This window comes from Leopardus geoffroyi, chromosome C3 (assembly GCF_018350155.1).
Source record: "Leopardus geoffroyi isolate Oge1 chromosome C3, O.geoffroyi_Oge1_pat1.0, whole genome shotgun sequence".
Taxonomy (NCBI): domain Eukaryota; kingdom Metazoa; phylum Chordata; class Mammalia; order Carnivora; family Felidae; genus Leopardus; species Leopardus geoffroyi.
In genome coordinates this window covers 136,707,430-136,726,481 of record NC_059338.1, presented here as the reverse complement: position 1 = coordinate 136,726,481, position 19,052 = coordinate 136,707,430, and the positions used below count along the sequence as shown (strand labels likewise).

At 37.6% G+C, this 19,052-nt stretch overlaps 1 protein-coding gene across 4 annotated transcripts in view; it reads left to right on the top strand.

Moving 5' to 3' along the window:
* The first annotated feature begins 4,063 nt into the window (after window positions 1–4,063).
* The window catches only part of LOC123586121 (serine/threonine-protein kinase Sgk3), a 143,244-nt gene continuing 128,255 nt past the window's right edge, over window positions 4,064–19,052 (top strand). Inside the window, exons 1-2 of one of the 4 annotated variants that reach the window (XM_045455032.1) lie at window positions 4,064–4,566; window positions 16,889–16,935. The gene's annotated coding sequence lies outside the window, so the exon portion shown is untranslated. The remainder of the gene's footprint in view (window positions 4,567–16,888; window positions 16,936–19,052) is intronic. The other 3 variants (XM_045455037.1, XM_045455031.1, XM_045455036.1) reach the window with 3 other exon arrangements.

The following is a 19,052-nucleotide window of genomic DNA, read 5'->3' as shown; positions in this document are numbered from 1 at the left end:
AGTTTATGTATGTAACAGACTAACCAGAGCTCAAAACAAAAAAAGGAAAGAAAGAAAAAAAAAAATGAGAAAGAAAAAAAGGGCGATTTGTATTTTGTTCTTGATACTTATAATAACTAGATTGGAAGACAATGAGGTTTCCTTAATAGGGAAGGATAATGGTTTTACTTCAGATCTTAGCAAAATTTAAAGTAATTTCTAGCAACTATTTATCAAAAAGCTGTGCCAGCATTTTAAGGGTTCTGGTCTCTTAACACTTCCCCTGGATTTTTCTCAGGAGTCTAATACAGAAAGTGAAAAAGTCCTGCAATCTAAGAGGCCTTATATTTGATCCTAATGTAGTCTTGCTTTAAAATGGTTTTCACATTGTTACAAAACACACTTGAACTTTGGGCACTTCAGTTTTGAGTTTGAACATGGCTAATTTGGCCCAACAAAGATGTTGAGCTGTGGACCACTCCCACCCCCAACACACAGAATGAGAATACTCTGAACCATTTTCTAGATGAAGGAAACAAGTTAATTTGGCTCTGTGCCAAGGCAGTATAAAACAGTATCAATTTCAGTTCCCATGGATATCTGGGTTTTTTCTGCCTATGCCTTGGGTGGCTTTGTGTTTTATTATATGGTTTTGCTCAGAAAATTCAATAAATTTGTCACTTTAATTCTCATATTCTTACCTATTTATAACAGGCTTTTCCGGGTTAATTATTTCCTGAGCCAATTCATGACTTGGACTATCCTTAAATTACCTTTCCAAGAAAAGTGGTTTTCATTTTTTTTGAAGCTGTGGGATACTGCATTTGATATACCAAAGGATAAGCATAGCTGGAAACTATAGCAACAACTCATGGTGTCTGACCCACTTAAGTAGATGAGTTTGTAGTAGAATGAAGGAAAAGGTGCTATGGAAGCAATACAAATAATATGAATCAAAAACATCTTTGCTTTTGTAATCATGTGGTTGGTAGCACTATTCTTACTTCTCTAGTCTTATTGATTTATCTGCTATAAAACAAATATTCCAATGAATGCTGGCCCTCATTTCCATTACCAACTGACTTATGAATGAATAGAAGCCATTCAGGTCCCGTAGCTGTCATTTTATCAATTTTTCTCCTTATGGGAAGTGGTATTTCTTATATTGTTATGCTCTTCAACTCTTCCAAAGTTACAATGAAAGAACTACAAACAACAGAGGACTTTATTATGATATAAAAAGTCATGATGGTTCCATATCAGGCACCAGTTTAGGGAAAAGGTTTCCCATTTTGAAAAGTAGGTAAAAACCAAGCACTGATCTCAGTGGAACATATTACCTAAAAAGAAAAAAAATGCTATATTACCTCCTTAGGTAGTTGTTTGTTTTTATTTTTAATATTCGGGTCAACAGTTTACAGTATCACCAGCCCAATTTTCTAAACTTCTGAACATAACTATATCTTAGTATTTCTTTTATGGTTTTTTTCCTGTTACTTTTAGGACTTCTACCAAAAAAAAAAAAAAAAAGAAAGAAAAGAAAACCTCTAAATGTTGACCATTCTTTAAACTAGCACAAAAGAAATATAAATATTGGCATTTTTATATCTGTGTTAGAGCTAATAATAATGATGATGACAATAGCAGTCTACTGATGTTATGTTCCAGGCATTCTACTAAGTTCATTTGATCCTCCTAGCAATTTTATATGATAAACACTATTATTATCTCTGTTTCACTGAGGAGAGAAAAGTACTATTATCCTTATGTTACTGATGAAACCAAAGCTCAGAGAGGTAAAATAATTTGCCCAAAGTAGAAAGTGGCAGAGCCAGAACTGAAACCTGAGTCTATTCAATGCCAAAGCTTGTGCTCATAATCTCTACAGTATAGATAAAACAGATAAACAAAATATTTGCCCTATCTGTATGGAGTCCTATTTTAAAAGAAAATATTGGAACCCATAGTCTAAACAAAATACTTTCTGTTTTAAAATTTTACTTATATGAAACCTTTCATTTTTAATTTTTTTAAAGTTTATTATTTTGAGGGGTGGGAGAGAGAGAGAGAGAAAGAGAGAGAACGGGGGAAGGGCAGAGAGAGAGGGAGAGAGAGAATTCCAAGCAGGCTCCGCACTGTCAGCACAGAGCCCTACGTGGGGCTCAGTCTCATGAATCATGAGATCATGACCTGAGCTGAAATCAAAAGTTGGATGCTTAACAAACTGAGCCACCCAGGCGCCCCAATTTATATGAAACCTTTAATAAAAGCATAAATATCAGCTAGACATTTAGATGAACATTCAACAACTTTTCTTTTACAATATAAGCTTAAAAAGACATTGGAACATAAGGGAAAATGGAGATTTGATCCATATAGGTGAATATGATTAATCAAAGTCATCAGCCTTAAAGTGAGCCTTTAAAATTAATTTTAAGTGAAAACCCCTTTAGTATTAAGTTCGTGAATATATTTACAACCTCTAGTATTCTGAAGAAATCAAGCTAGTAAATTGTAGCTTTCTGATTATAAATGCAAAATAACCATTTCTTATCAGTTGAATGTGGCTCATCTACCTTCTTGTCTTAAAATGTTGTAGGAGGTGGTGAGTGTGTGTGCGCGTGCGCGCGTGTGTGTGTGTGTGCGTGTGTGTGTGTGTGTATTCTTCACAGCAGGAAGACAGATTTATCCTGGAAATACAATGGTTTCCAGATGTTTGTTTTTTAAGAGGAAAGGAAAGGAAAGGAAAGGAAAGGAAAGGAAAGGAAAGGAAAGGAAAGGAAAGGAAAGGAAAGGAAAGGAAAGGAAAGGAAGGAAGGAGAAAAGAGAAATAAGAAAGGAAGGAGGAAGGGAGGAAGGAAGAAAGTTGAAATATGGTGATAGACAGGTATGTATCTCTAAGGCGAGAATGATGTCATTCCATTTGGAGTTTATTGACACAAAATTTCTTTTTGTCTGAGAATATTTTCAGCAATGTGAATATGGTTTTAATTAAGAGATACACTGATCACTTGTTGATTTTGTTACAAGGGAGGAAATTCTGTAGCTTCTCTGTGCCTTATTGTGTGGATCACAGGGAAAGCATACAAAGGACCATGGCAACGTATTGAACTGTATCTGTTGTACTTTATATCCATTTCCTTGTGCCACTGAAAATCATTGTTTAGAAAGTTCTGCAGGATTATTATATTTCAAAGTATAAAAATTCTGTATTAAACATTCATTTTAAGAAGGAGAAAGCCATACTGTGTTAAATGACATTACAAATGAATATTCTTACCTTTAGCTGTGGTTTAAATTTTTGAATATTATTTTAAAACATAAGGAAATGTCCCCTGAATTTAGGGAAGCCACACACGAATGCCAGTTCCTCTATAACTACCTTTGGCAGTTTATTTGTTCATAGATTTATGGCACATTCTCTGGAATCATATAGTCTGAAGTATAGATGGTTGCCTCAAAATCTGAAACATGATATGGACGTGGGAATCTTTATATAGTTGTCTGAGTCTATCTCCAAGTGATACCTGATAAAACATTAAACTATAGTAGTGTTGTGGGGCAAACAACAACCCACTCTACCTCAAAATCCTAACCACCTTACCCCACTCCCACTGAATCATGTAACCCTTAGGTTTTCCACTCATCTTCTCTACCTCCCGCTATCTTACCTGGAAAAAAGGAGACGAGTAAGAGTCTAAAATGCAACTTCTATATTTAAAGAATAAGAAAGAGTCATAAGAAACTGTGAAGTGTGCCCTCATTTGACTTGGAGATTAATGGGAATGCAAAAAAAAAAAAAAAAAGCAAATCTGAAAAATGTGTGTAAATTTTTCTGTACCCAGGATCTGCCAAATTGTGAACTCTTTACCTGTAAACACAAAAGCCAAAACGTTGCTGATGAGAAAGAAAAAAAGAAAAAGAAAAAAGAAAAAAAGAAAGAAAACTTCAAATAATACTAAATGAAGCACAGTTGTTGCCCTAAATTACTCGGATACTCATTTCACTTCCCTGAGTTTCCAGTTTACACCCAGCCACAGGCCCACCAGGCCGCTCCTGGGGTGACTCTCACTCCTCTGGCGGTCCAGCGGTCCCGCTCGCTGCCTACGCCAGGGTCATCTTCACCGGGCGGCCGGGAGCGTTGGCCCACGCGGCTCCTGGGCCCCAGGGCGGCAGTCACTGTCAGCGAGGAGCCGTAGCCTCTAGATAGGATCCACCAGTGTCCCCAGAACTTCGCGTGCACGGCGAAGCGGGAGCCAGTCCGCGCGCTGTGGCCCGGACTTTCGCCGGGGTGCACGGGGAGGAGAGAGGGAGCGGCTTTCGGCGGCCGGGCCCGGGCAGGGGCCGCCTAGCCTGAGTCTCCTGCCGCGCGCCGGCAGCCCCCGGCTCGGAGCGGGCGCCCTACCGCCGTGCTGCCGGCCGCCCGGCTCTCTCCAGCCGCCCGACACACTGCGGGAGGAGCCGCCGGCCGCCGTGACGCGTCAGGGAGGAAACGGCGGCGCCCGGCGGCCCTGCGGGGAAGGAGGAAGCGCGCGAGTGCGCTCGCCTCCGCCCCGCCGCACTAGGAGGCAGACCGCGCGGACCGGGGTAGGTGCGGGGACGCGGGGACGCGACGCGGGTGGGCCGGCCGCAGGGTCCGCGCGCGTCCGGTCGCAGTCGGAGCCCCCCGGGCGGGTGAGACGGGGCGGGGCGAGCGGTGCCCGGGCCTCGACTGCTGCCTCTCCTCGAAGCAAACGTGACTTTTCGACCCCTCAGCCCGAAAACCTCCGAATTGGTCAGAAGGGCAGAAGCAATACCCCCCGCGCAGCCCCCGACTCTGGGAGTTGGTGGTCTGTGTTTCCTCGAGGTGAATTCGGATTTTTTTTTGATTCCTAAACGCTCGAGCCTTGTCGGTGGACGGACATTGTTAACCCGTGCGCGGCCTCGCAGCTTAGACTAGCCGGGAACTGTGAAGGTGGGGGACCCCCTCCTGGAGTCGAAAGAGGGTGCGGGTCACCTGCGAGAATCAGGGATGGCAGAGGGCAAGGGAATCATTAACGTGTTGTCAACGGATGGTAGTCTCAGACTAATGCGTTCCTGTCCTTAAGTTCTCTGTGATTTATTTAAAGCCTTTCCATCTCTTTTAAAGTGAATTTGGCTCTATTGGTTCCCTCAGCTTTAGCATTAATATGTACCATCTAGAGTGCTTTGAGATTTTTAGATTTGTCATTTTTAGTGGTGGTCAGTTGGAAAGGTAGAAGAGAGAAAGAGTTCATCTCTTGAGACTTAAACTCCATCATTTAATTTTGCACAGTGATTTCTGAACCATAAGTTGAATTTCGGTTCTGCACCAAGAGACTATATATTTGAGATGCAGGTACACTTGAGATGCAAGAATAAATACACAGCACTATAGTTTCTAAATCTTTATTTAAAAATATTAGAGTTTAGTGTGTTTTGATTCTCTACTTTGTCTCTAGGTTGAGGATTTACCCAACCAATCTGGGAAGTGACTTATTTATTTAACAAACACTTAAATGGCTCTTACTACATGCTTGGGCTCCTTCTAAATGTTTTATAAATATTAACTCAAATTGTTAACTAAAAATACTAAATTGTAGCAGTTCTAGCAGTGAAGAGGTTGTGTACACTTCAGTTCCCCAAATGTCATTGCGAGAACTAGAAACATTAGAGGAAGTTTCAGGCATATTTTAGGACTGGGTGTGCCTTCTGGTGCACTTGGCTACCACTCCTGTAAGACAAGCCACCACCCCTTCATTCCCTGGGGGAAGGGAGTCTGGAGCTACAGGAATGAGACCTCTTCCTTTCAGATCTCCACCAGATCCCAAGTGTCTTCTATAAGATGGTCTTTCTCATCCACTATACTGTCCATCATTATTAGCTAACTCTGGAGAGACCAAAACTTCTCCCTTTTTTCAACTGCCACTACACTGAGCCTAATTTTTTTTTTTTTTTTTTATTAAAAAAAAATTTTTTTTTCAACGTTTATTTATTTTGGGGACAGAGAGAGACAGAGCATGAACGGGGGAGGGGCAGAGAGAGAGGGAGACACAGAATCGGAAACAGGCTCCAGGCTCTGAGCCATCAGCCCAGAGCCCGACGCGGGGCTCGAACTCACGGACCGCGAGATCGTGACCTGGCTGAAGTCGGACGCTCAACCGACTGCGCCACCCAGGCGCCCCCCTAATTTTGTTTTTAAAAGGAGCTTTGTTCCTAATCTGTTTGACAATTGATGAAACCATAGTTTAGTGAAATATACCATAAAATAGAATGTTTTGGTTTGTACACATCAACATAACAAATAATGCTCTGTGATTTCACTGCCATTTACTGTTGGTAATGTTGAGTTGATAGGTCAATCTGGTAGATGCCCATTTTGTGATTTGCAGACATATAGAGAGAATATTTTTCCAGAATAAAGTACCCTCTTCAAATGAGTCCTTGGCCTGATAGATTGTTACAGACCCAAAACGGTGAGTCATGGTTTTTATCATTATGGTGATTATCAATTTGATGTCAAAATCATGTTATACCAGCTTTCTCTCTTTGTAGCGTTTTCTCTCTCTCTCATTTAAATTTCCAGAGAGATGATTAAATGAGACTCTAAGCCTTATTTAATAGGTTTATGAAGTATCTCCTGGAAGTAGGAAGGCTCAGTTTCCTTTGATATAATTTATGGTACAACAGACAGTGGCATTCATGAATTCAGTTCAGTGAAATGACAACTAATACTTTCCTGGATTACAGAGTACTTCCAGATATATTTGTGAAGTTGGCAGCCATTTTTTTTAAAGTTTGTTTATTTATTTATTTTGGCGGGGTGGGGGGTGGAGAGAATTCCAAGCAGAATCTGCACTCACAGAGTCCAAGGTGGGGCTTGAAGTCATTAACGGTGAGATCATGACCTGAGCTGAAGCTAAGAGTCAGACACTTAACCGACTCAGCCACTGAGGCACCCTTAGCAGCCATTTTTTATTCGTGCTTTTACAGATGAGGAAACTGAGGCAGAGAAATGTTAAAATGCTTTAACCAGTATTGTATAGCTAGTGGGAGACAGAGCTTGAATAGAGAGCAGGTGTGTGGACAGAGCTTGGCATGTGCCAGTCTGTAGTAAACATTGTGGATGAATGACTCCGAATGACTTCAGATTTCTTGCTCTTTCTAAACATTATGCCTCTCAAATACCATAATTGATTTGTGCCTAAGAGATTTCCAGGCCTATACCAATATCCCTCAGTTATTTCAAACAGTATCTGATACAATAAACATCTTGTCTACAAAAAGAGATGAGAATGCTTTTTGGACTCATTTCATAGGATTTATCCACTCTGGCTTTTGAAAAAGCAAATAGGTTGGTTATTTTTTTTTCTTCTAAAATATCTTCCTTTTTCCCTATGATGTGGAGATAGTTTAGATTGGACATATGGTTTCATTGTTTGTGTTGATAGCTTCCTTATCTCTCCCTGCTCATTTAAGGTCATTTTTAAGGACTACAAATCACTGTAGGTTTTCAATGTCAGTGAACTCAATTAAGCTACTTAGATTCAAACACAATGATCATAGATACTGTCTTTTTTTTGCAGGGGTGGGGGAAGTATCTGACGTTACTACTACTGAATTCTTTGAAATGTTGCAAGTCCTTTAGTATAAAGGAGCTTTAAAAAAAGGTTTTTTTAATGTTTACTTTTGAGAGAGAGAGAGAGAGAGAGAGTGGGAACAGGGGAGGGGCAGAGAGAGAGAGGAAGACAGAATCTGAAGTAGGCTCCTAGCACAGAGCCCGATGCGGGGCTCAAACTCATGAACTGTGAGATCATGACCTGAGCCAAAGTCAGACACTTCACCGACTGAGCCACCCAGGTACCCCAAGGATCTTTTTTTTTTTAAACAAACCAAAAAAAACCCTCAACTATTTATATCCTTCCAGCATAATCACTGAATCCTAACATATGTGACCTCCAGATAGATAACCTTCAATTAGAGAGGAAATATGGCCATTACCTGGAGGGAGGAATTGAGAAGGGTATCATGGAAAAAAGAGAGATGGGATGGATTTACCCATGAGGGATATTAGGTGGTAAGAAGCTCTTAATGAAGCCAGACTGAGTCATCTGCCTGTCAACATTCTTCTGTGTGGGGGTGGAATAAAATACTTTTGAAACCTGCCTTGTTTCAGAAACCACTTTACCTTTTCTGATCCTCATGTTTTTTCTCTCTCTCTCTTTTTAATTCATGTAAATTACTGACTAAAGTGCTGATTCATGAAACTTAAATTATGTAACATGTCATTCCTGACAGAAACAGCTCCCACGTTATTTTAAGGGACTCAGTGCTTCTGTTTTCCTTTACCTATTCCATTACCTATGGTGGCTTCTTTGTTCTCATTTCACTTTTTTTTTTTTCCTATTTCATGGAGAAAAGTAAATCTAAGAGGTGCCGATTCCACCTCTTGTAGTTCATGTCAGAGTAATTTTAACTCAGTACTAACTTTGAGTTAATTGTCTTGCTGAGGAAGACGACATGGAAATCAAATGATGAAGGCCAATTCAGAGCATCAATAAGGAAAATTTTATTACCTGTATGAAACAGAGCCAGGGAACTTTCAAAGGGAATTAGGGCAGTGTACAATATCCTTGCCCTTGTCCAGTTTCCCACAGCCTCTCCTATTCCCCACGTCCTACAGCCTGTCTTGGTCCATCTCCTTGTAGTCAGCATTTCTTCTGTTACTCAAAACCAAAATCTGTTTTCCTCAGGTGGGGTTGGGGGTGGGGGTGAGTGAAAGGAGGGTAGGAGGGTGATGATATAAAGGGAATTGTTGTAGGGTAAGAGATTGATAATGTGTAAGATGGAAGAGAGGAGATGTGTGGGTGAAGTAAGATATTTAGTGTGCTCTCAGGGTGGATTTGTGCAGAGTGCTGGCCCCTCAACAGGGCCATAAATATAGGGGAGACCTACATGTGATCAAAGAATGTCTGGCAAGGATTAAAAACATCTGTGATATTGTATGATATCAGCAGGCAGAGCTCGTTTTTACCACCAAATGCAGAAGTATCATTATAGGTAGCTGTTTCTTCAGGCTGTGTTAGAAATTTGTCTGCACATAATCAAAATGTAGAGGGCTGATTTAATGGCTTTTAACTTGAGAGGAGGAATGATTTGATAGGACTTTGCTGAGTAAAAAAGGCCTGGATTTTGTACCTTTTTAAAGGCTTACTTTTTTTTGGAGAATGCCTGTAACTTTGAGATGATAATGTTATTTATTTTACTGTATTTACTGTATTAAAATACATTGTATTTATATTGCATATAGTAATGAATATGATTCATGTTAGTTGCTTCCATTCAGGTTCTGGATACATTTTCTATGCCAGTCAATACCAATTTTTTTTCTATAGGTAAAATAGACTTCATATACAATATATGCATACACAAAATTGGACTCATTGATAGACTAACCATTTCAGAGAGTGCTGGATGAGATGTCTTCAAGTACAGTGCGGTGTCACTAGGACTTGACTGATTGTTTGCTTGAGTTCAAAAATGAGAAGCACCTTTATTTCTCTAGTTATTTATTTCCCTGTTTTTAAAATAAAAATAGGTTAAAATTAACTTAAAATGATCTGGTTTCCAATTCAGCATCCATATATGCACACAAAAATACATGTAAGACCAAGTGTATAGACTATATAATCTAATGCACATGTATATTATATAATATGAGTAGCTAAGAAAGAATATAAGAATCATATCCTTAGTTTCCCAAGAAAATGCTATACATCATCTTTCCCCCACATTTGTATTATTGTGTTGTATGTTTTCTAAACATTATTTTTGATTTACACCTCTGTAATTCAAAGGTATGCATGCCCTTAAATTTAAGCAACTGAGAAGTATGTTACATAAAAAATAAGTCATCTCCACTCAATCTTACCTACAAAGAGAACCACTGCCAGTTTTTATATCCTTCTAGACTTTTTCCCATGTTTATATAAATTTGTGTATCTGTAAATGTACATTGAGGGGTTTTTTTAATGGTAATCATTCTACACAATTTGTTTTTTTCTTATTTAGTACTTGATCATGGACATCTATAGATGTATGTAAAATTTGACAGTTACATAGTTAATAATTTATCCATTTTCTGGTTCCAGTATTTATATGCTCCCTCTTTTGTGTCTTTTAAAATATATTTAAATCACCAAAGTAATACATTTGTTTCAAGAAAATTCTAAAGAAAAAGAGAAAATGGGGGCGCCTGGGTGGCTCAGTCAGTTAAGTGTCTGACTCTTTATTTCATCTCAGGTCATGATCTCATGGTTCCTGAGTTTGAGCCCTGTATGGGGCTCTGCTCTGACAGCGTGGAGCCTGCTTGGGAAACAGGCGCTCGCGCTCTCTCGCTCTCTCTCTCTCTCTCTAATAAAATTAAAAAAAGAGAGAGAAAATAAGAATCACTAAAATCTGCCATCCATTAATAATCACTACTAGCATTTTAGAGTATATCTTTCTAAACTTCTGTGCGTGCATATCCATATTTTCAATGCCATTTAAAAAATTTCTCTTAGCATAACACTCTCCAGTTCCATCCACGTTATGCTAAGTGAAATAAGTCATACAGAAAAAGACAGATACCATGTGTTTTCACTCTTATGTGGGTCCTGAGAAACTTAACAGAAGACCATGGGGGAGAGGAAGGAAAAAAAAAAAGTTAGAGAGGGAGGGAGCCAAACCATAAGAGACTCTTAAAAACTGAGAATAAACTGAGGGTTGATGGTGGGTGGGAGGGAGGGCAAAGTGGGTGATGGGCATTGAGGAGGGCACCTGTTGGGATGAGCACTGGGTGTTGTATGGAAACCAATTTGACAATAAATTCCATATTAAAACAATAAAAAAATAAAAAAATTCTCTTATACAGGCATGCTTTGTTTGTTAGAGAATCATGTTTATGTAGCCAACCAACGTCATAGATTCCATGCATGTTTGAACCAGTTATTTACAGTTTCCTGGCCACCTGCCATACCCTAAACCTGGATAACACTCATGGAAATTTATACTATAGTGCTCATCAAGGGGATGAGGTGAAGGTATGTAGATGGACTGACAAATCCATCCAAATCAGCATAAATCCTTCTAGTGGAAGTCAGTCAATATTTGTATTTTAAGTACATCTAAAATACAAGATGTTTAAGAAGAGAAATAATGAAATATTCACATGCACTTGACTGTGATCACTACAGGAGAAGCAGAAGTAATAGACTTGAACCAAGAAAAGTGTTAAATTCAGTTAAGAATTAGAATAGCTGAACTTTAGATGTTTTGAAATCGTCTCTGAATGATAAGTACGTGGTTTGGACTATTTGGTTTAATAAAGCTTCCACCAGTGGTAGGGAGGAATAGGTGACCTTGAAGTTCCCTGTGATCCTATTCTATTATAGACTGTCTCAGAGTTAGTAACACCTGACTTAGTATAATTTCATGCATACAACTCCCTAGTTGCATACTAACGCCACCAGTCTTTCCAGACAGCACCTGTCCAGGCTAATATCTCTCCACCCACTGAGCATGTGCACAGCTATCACCCACACAGTCCTCGTATATCTTTTTCCTGCCTTCCTCCCTTTCTGACAGTTTAGTAGCTTTTAAACCTCCCTATCCCCTTTTCTTCCAGCTTTTGCTTCAAGGAAATTTCTGTTCTTTTTCCATCCCACTCTCTTCATTTTCATCTTGAGCAAAAAAGATACTAATCATGGTGATACAGTTAGGAACAAGCCTTTCATAAGGGAAAGGAAAGCTTTTAGTTTGGAAGGGAAGGTAGACATTATAAAGAACCAGTGGTTTCAACCTTCAAAGTCCTTGAGAATACCCAGTAATTCCTTTCAAAATATCCATAGAAGTCTCCACCCACCTCCTTTTCTCTAAATAACCTGGTTTTCCTTAAGCATTAGCATTTATAATGAAATTTAAAACTGTTTATAATTTTGCAGGGGCGGGGGGAGTTCATATCATTGCAATAGCATTCTTTTGTGCTACTTTTTTCCTGTTGAAGATGTTAGCTATATAATGGATTGAGTTCACTGTTTTGGTCATGAAAGGTAACTCCTAGAAAAGACCACTCTTCCTTTCAGAAAACACATCTAGCTCTAGATACCTGGCTTAAAAACAGTCCCTTTTGTTTTAAGTAAGTGGAAGACTAAGAAAGCTATTTTAGATTAAAGGCTAGCTGTCTTTGAAAAGTGGTATGTCAAGATTCCAAACCCTTTCCTTCCAGATTTTCATCAGCAGGGATATGCATTGGTGAGAAGCATAATCAGCCTTTGATCCTTGGGAGTCAGAGAAGAAGCAATACTGGTTACAAGAACGATAGGTTGCCACTGGAGAGTCTCTCAAGTCAGGCCCAGGTAGCTGACTTTATACCACCTTCAGCTCAGCTGTAAAAGTGCTTTGGCGAGATGTTTTGAGGAGCTCCACACCAAGACAATAGCTTCTTAATAGCTACACTGAGAGTAAAGGCCTATTATTTTCATAAATATGAATGAAAAAGGTTGTGAAAAGACATTTTTATTCAGCTTTCAAACAACATGATGCTAAAATTGATGATGGCTTAAACATGAAAGTACTATGTCATTTGCTTATTTGAACTAGGTTAGTAAACATTCAGAGATTGAGACTGCTAGAATTTAAAAAAGTGGTTCTTATTTTTGTAGTTCTATGTGTGCATACTTGGCATTTAATCCTTTCTGACACAAGTACCTCTCTTTTCTGATTGATCTCCTTTTATCCCTCCTCTTTCTTTTCTCTTCTCATGAATATTTGGTTAATTTTTTTTTTGTCTATAAGGAAATGATTTCTTTTTAATTAATGAAAGATAAGATACTTGTGTGTTTTAGCAGAGAACATTTTTAAAGAGATTAATAAGACTGTGCCCCCTTTTCTCCTTGAATTTTGTTTCCTCCTTTGGATTTCCTTTATTTCTGATTCCCATTGACATTAACATCATTTATGTTCCTCCTTTTAAAAGTCCACTCAAGTGTGAACAAAAGTCCTTGCCCTGTTGAATTTATTTGTTGTTTTTATTTGACATTTAGGGTTAAAAATTTGCCTTTGAAATGCAGAATGGTATTATAAATTGCTACTTTTGTGTAGAAAAACAAGGAAAGAATAAGAATATATTTTTGCTTTGCTTGTCTTAAGCACAGACAGACTCTGGAAGGCTACTTGAGAAATTAACACTGTTTATCAAGTGGGATTGGGTGATGAGAGCTGTGTGGGTAGGGGCAGGGATGGGAAGCAGACTTTTCACTGTGTATTTTTTGTATACTCTTGTTAGAATCGTGTGAATATATAGCCCACTATAAAAATCTTTTTTAAAATCATGTCTATGGGGGGCACCTGGGTGGCTCAGTCAGCTAAGTGTTTGACTCTTGATCTCAGCTTAGTGTTTTTTTTTTTAATGCTTATTTTTGAGAGAGAGAGAGAGAGAGAGAGAGAGAGAGAGAGCGAGAGCGCATGAGCAGGGGAGGGACAAAGAGAGAAGGAGACCCAGAATCTGAAGCAGGCTCCAGGCTCTGAGCTGTCTGCACAGAGCCTGACGCAGGGCTTGAACTCACGAACCGCAAGATCATGCCCAGAGCCTAAGTTGGACGCTTAATCGACTGAGCCTCCCAGGTGCCCCTCAGCTTAGGTCTTGATCTCAGGGTCGTGAGTTCAGGCCCGGCATTGGGCTCCATGCTGGGTGTAGAGCCTACTTAAAAAAAAATTTTTTTTTTAATTAAAAAAAAAATCATGTCTGTGGGTTTCCTGACTTAACAGAAAATAGACCTATCCTTTTCTGTTTTCCCTTTTCCATATGTCCAATAACACAATTTTATATTTTTATTTTAAAAATTTTAATTCCAATTAATATACAGTGTAATATTAGTTTCAGGTGTACAATAGAGCAATTCAACACTTCCATACATCACTGGTGCTCATCACAACAAATGCACTCCTTAATCCCTTTACCTATTCAACCCATCCTCCTACCCACCTCCCCTCTGGTAACCATCAGTTTTCTATAATTAAGAGTCTGTTTTTTGATTTGTCTCTCTCAAAAAAGTTGTTCTTTTAAATCTTTTTTAAAAGAATCCTTGTGTAGTCTAGTCTCAAAGGACTAATAGTATTTTGCGGGCATCTTGACCTGTTCCCTTCTGCTCTCTCAAGTGTGGTGGCTAAGATTCATTATTAAGCCTTCCCTTAGGAAATCCTGATACTGCAAATGCAGCCAAATCTTAAGTTATTGTTGGCTTATTCGCTGAATCAGTTAACTGAAAATGTCTGCAGTATTCTGCCAACTGGATACTCAGTCGTTTCCTAATAAAACGATTAGACAATACCAACATAATTAGTGGAAAATCAGTTGATTTTCCCCCCATGGTATCTTGTATCTTATCATCATGATTATAATTTACCTACTTAAGATTGTATGAGTTTGATGCTTGTAAAAAATAAAGTTTAATTTACTTTTAGTATTTAGATAATTCTGCTCTTTTCAGCACACACTAAGCCAAATAGTTTCTTTCATCAGGATTTTTTTTTTTTTTTTTTTAGTTTTTGCCATTTATGACCTGTATTTTACTTTGTGGAGAGCAAAGAGAAAGGAATATTGTTGAGTATCTACCACGTGTTGGGTACTTTAAGACATTATTTTATTAAATACTTAGAATAATTCTGGGGAGCAAGTGACTAGTTTTATTTTACAGATGAGCAAATTGGGGCTCAGTGAGGTTTTGAAGGTAGCTATATGTAGGCAACACAGGACAGTGCTGATCTGAACACATCTACCTGGATTTACCAGGAGATCTCCTCTGCCTTTGAGAAGGGGTTAAAGGCTGACTCTGCTCAAACCCCTCATCTGAAAGAACAGACAAAATTGATTTACAGATAACTCAGATTACCATCTGCTGTTGAGGTAGTAGTTAAATGAGTTTGAAGACTGGCTTTTCAGTTTTACTTTATTATTCTGAGATTACATTGTTTTTTTTTAATTTAGTAACTGGTGCCTGACTTCAAGGAGAAAGCTTACTGAAAATGTCTTAAATATAATATATTTCTTAATGAAAAAGAGCTTAAAGTTCTAAATTTAATTACTGAATGGGTTAAATCCCGAACCTAGAGGTTTTGAACGCCTTATGTTGGAATCTGCAGAGGTATTAAACTCCTGCTATTAGCAACCAATGCCTGGTGAACTTTGCCAACTCTAAGAAATGGTTGTCTAAAATCCCTTAAAGATGATAATCAGCAACCACTTATATAAATTTGGAGATAGAGCAGGTACAATCTATCATGCCTATCATCCCTTTGAGGGATGTTAGCTAAGGTAGGTATATCATGTGTCTTGGCAGTTACTGGATGAGCTCACAAGTAAGAATGAAAAAAACATTTTAGGTCTCAATTCATATTATTCTGTTATCTGAGGTATTTATATGATGGGCAAAGATGGTAGGAAAGATACTGAGGAAATTCAAGAAAGGTTTAAAAAGAAGTAAGAGTTCACAGTGAATAAAGAGGACAGAATAAGCCTACCCACAGCATACTCCGGAGTCTGTTATATGTAATACTTAAGGAAAATAAAAAAGTTTTATATTCTTTTCCCATTGAATTATCTTGACATCCATGTAAAAAGTCAATTGACCATAAATGTAAAGGTATATTTCTATACTCTCATTTTTATTCTAATTCCAGTGTCATACTGTCTTAATTAGCTTAGTGCGGCTTTTTAGTAAGTTTTAAAATCAGAAAGTGTGAGTCCTCCAACTTTGTTCTTTTTCAAGATTGCACTGTTTGGGGTCCATTGCATTTTCATATGAATTTTAGAATCTGCTTGTTGGGGTGCTTGGGTGGCTCAGTCGGTTAAGTATCTAACTTCAGCTCAGGTCATGATCTCATGGTTTGTGGATTCGAGCCCTGTGTTGGGCTCTGTACTGACAGCTCAGAACTTGGAGCCTGCTTCAGATTCTGTGTCTTCCTGTCTCTCTGCTCCTCCCCCGCTTGTGTTTTCTCTTTCTCTCTCTCTCTCTCAAATAAACATTAAAAATTAAAAAGAATCTGCTTATCGATTTATCAAAATATGACAACTAGGATTTTGATGGGGATTTGATTGAATCTGTAGCTCAATTTGGAGAGTATTACCATCTTAATGATATTTGGTGTTCACATCCATGAACGTGGGTCATTTTTCCATTTATTAAGATCGTCTATAATTTTTCAACAGTGTTTTGTAGTTTTCAGTGTATAAGTCTTCTGCTTCGTTTTTAAAATTTATTCCTAAATATCTCATTCTTTTTGATACTGTTGTAAATGAAATCGTTTTCTTAATTCATTTTATGTTTGCTCATTGCTACTATATAGAAATACAATTAATTTTTTTTATTGAGGTACAGTTGACATAATGTTATGTTAGTACAATTGATTTTTAATCATTGACCTTGTATTCTTTAATCTTGCTGAACTTAATTAGTTTGAATCATTTTTTGGTGGATTCATTAGGATTTTCTATATATAAGATTATATTATCTGCACATATAGTTTTACTTCTTCCTTATCAATCTGGATGTTTTTTACAAATATTTTCTTGCCTGATTGCTATGACTAGAACCTCCAGTACAACATTGAACATAAATGAAGAGAGTTGATATCCTTGTCTTATTCCTTATATCAGGAGAAGAGCATCCAGTGTTTCCTCATTACACGTGATGTTAGCTGTGGGTTTTTTGTAGATGCCCTTTAATGGCTTGAGGACATTCTATTCTTAGTTGCTATGTTTTTATCATTAAAGAGTGTTAGATTTTTCAAGTGCCTTTTCTGCCTCTGTTGAAATGATTGTGTAGTTTCTGTCCTTTATTTTGTTAATACAGTAATACATTTGATTATTTTTCAGATGTTAATCCAACTTTTCATCCCTGGGATAAATCACATTTGGTCAAGGTATATAATCCTTTTTATATGTTGCTGAATCTGGTTTGCTGGTATTTTGTTGCGAATTTTTGCACTATGTTGATCTGTAATTTTCTTCTGATATCTTTGGTTTTGGTATCGGTAATACTGGCCTCCTTGAATGAATTCCTTCCTCTTCTTTTTCTTTAGGAGGAGGTGAGATTTGGTGAAAGATTGATATTAATTTTTCTTTAAGCTTTTGGTAGAATTCACCAGCAAAGCCATCTGGACATTGGCTTTTATTTGTGGGATATATTTTTTTTATTGCTAATTCAATCTCTTGTTATATATCTATTTTTTTGAGAGAGAGAAAGGGAGAGCGGTGCATACATGAATGAGAGGGGGAGGGGCAGAGAGAGAGGGAGAGAGCATCTTTAGCAAGGCTCCACACCCAGCAAGGAGTCTGGCATAACATGAGCCTAAGTCGAGTTGGACGCTTAACTGACTGAGCCACCCAGGCACCTCTATATATATCTATTTAGTTTCCAGTTCTTCTTTAGTTTGTTTTGGTAGTTTTTTCCTTCCTACAAATTTGTCCATTTCATCTAGGTGATCTAATTTGCTCCCATTCATTCCTTATTTTACTAATGAGTCTTTTCTTGATCAGTATGGTTAAAGGTTTACCAATCTTGTTATTTTTTTTTCAAAGAACCAACTTTTGGTTTTCTCTATTGTTTTTCAGTTCTCTATTTCATTGATTTCTACTGTAGTCATTACTTCCTTTTGTTTGCTTTGGGTTTAGCTTGCTCTTTTTTTTCTAGTGTCTTAAGATGGAAGTTTAGGCTATTGATTTGAGATCTTTTTTAATGTAGGCATTCACAACTATAAAAATCCTTCTGAACACTATATTCGTTGAATTCTAGAAGGTTTGGTATGTTGTGTTTTCATTTTCATTTATCTGAAAGTGTTTCCTAATTTCTCTTGTATTTCTTCTTTGACCCCTTGGTTACTTAAGAATGTGTTGTTTAATTTCCACATATTTGTGAATTTACCAAATTTCCTCTTGTTATTGCTTTCTAATTTAAATTCATTGTTGTCTGAGAACATAATTTGTATGATTGCTGTCTTTTTAAATTTAATGAGGCCTTATTATGGCCAAATATATGGGCTCCCCTAGAGAATGCTTCATGTATATGTGAGAGGATTGTGTATTTTGTTTCTGTTGTTGGAAATGTTCTATGTGTGTCTAGTAGGTCTCATTGGTGTCTGGTGTTCATGTTTTCTCTTTCCTTATTGATATTCTGCTGAGATGTTCCCATTAAAGCATTTTAATGATTTATATTAGTATAGATGTGAAAACTTACTATCAAGATAAAAGACTGAAATGCAAACTTATAATGTTGTTTTAGTGGGCTATTTAAACAAAATTAAATTTAAAAATTATTTATTTTCAGCACACTGGAGTCCTGTGTCGGGCTCCATGCTGAGTGTGGAAACTCCTTGGGTTCTCTCTCTCCCTCTGTCCCTCTCCCCTGCTCTCACTCTTTCTCTCTAAAATAAAAAAAAAAATTTAATTATTTACTTTCATTAGTTTTTAATGTTAAAATTTAAATGTAACTTAAGTTCAGTGCTATTTTCTCAGGTCCATGATTCTTTTGTATCTTTGTGATAGGATTTGCTAGTAAAGTGCACTGAAATAGTTTTTCAAACAGTATTGACACTCATCTCATCTCAAATGAATCAACAGTCTTATTTGATTAACTTACCTATTAGGAATTAAGAATTTATTGCTAACGTGTGGTGGAGGTGACTGCTCCAAAAAATGTAACAAATGTAACCCACATCTTCACGCTAAGCAGAATTGGTATATAGTTGAATTTTCTTATTTTTAATTTTCAATGGTAACATTTTTTGATCTGCACCTACAAGAATTCTATGAAATACACATTTCAAAATTTGCAGTGGTAGAAAGGCTATGTGAAATTCAGTTAATAGAGGCAATTTTTAAAATGTATAAATGCATGAATACCAGTAAATTCTTTTCCTTAAAGCATCATGTACTTGTGAAGACAATATAATTTTACTTGCCTTGCAGCACATATAGGAATTATTCTGCATTTTACAAATAAACTATTGTTTTGAAATTATACCCACATTTTAGTGTTGTT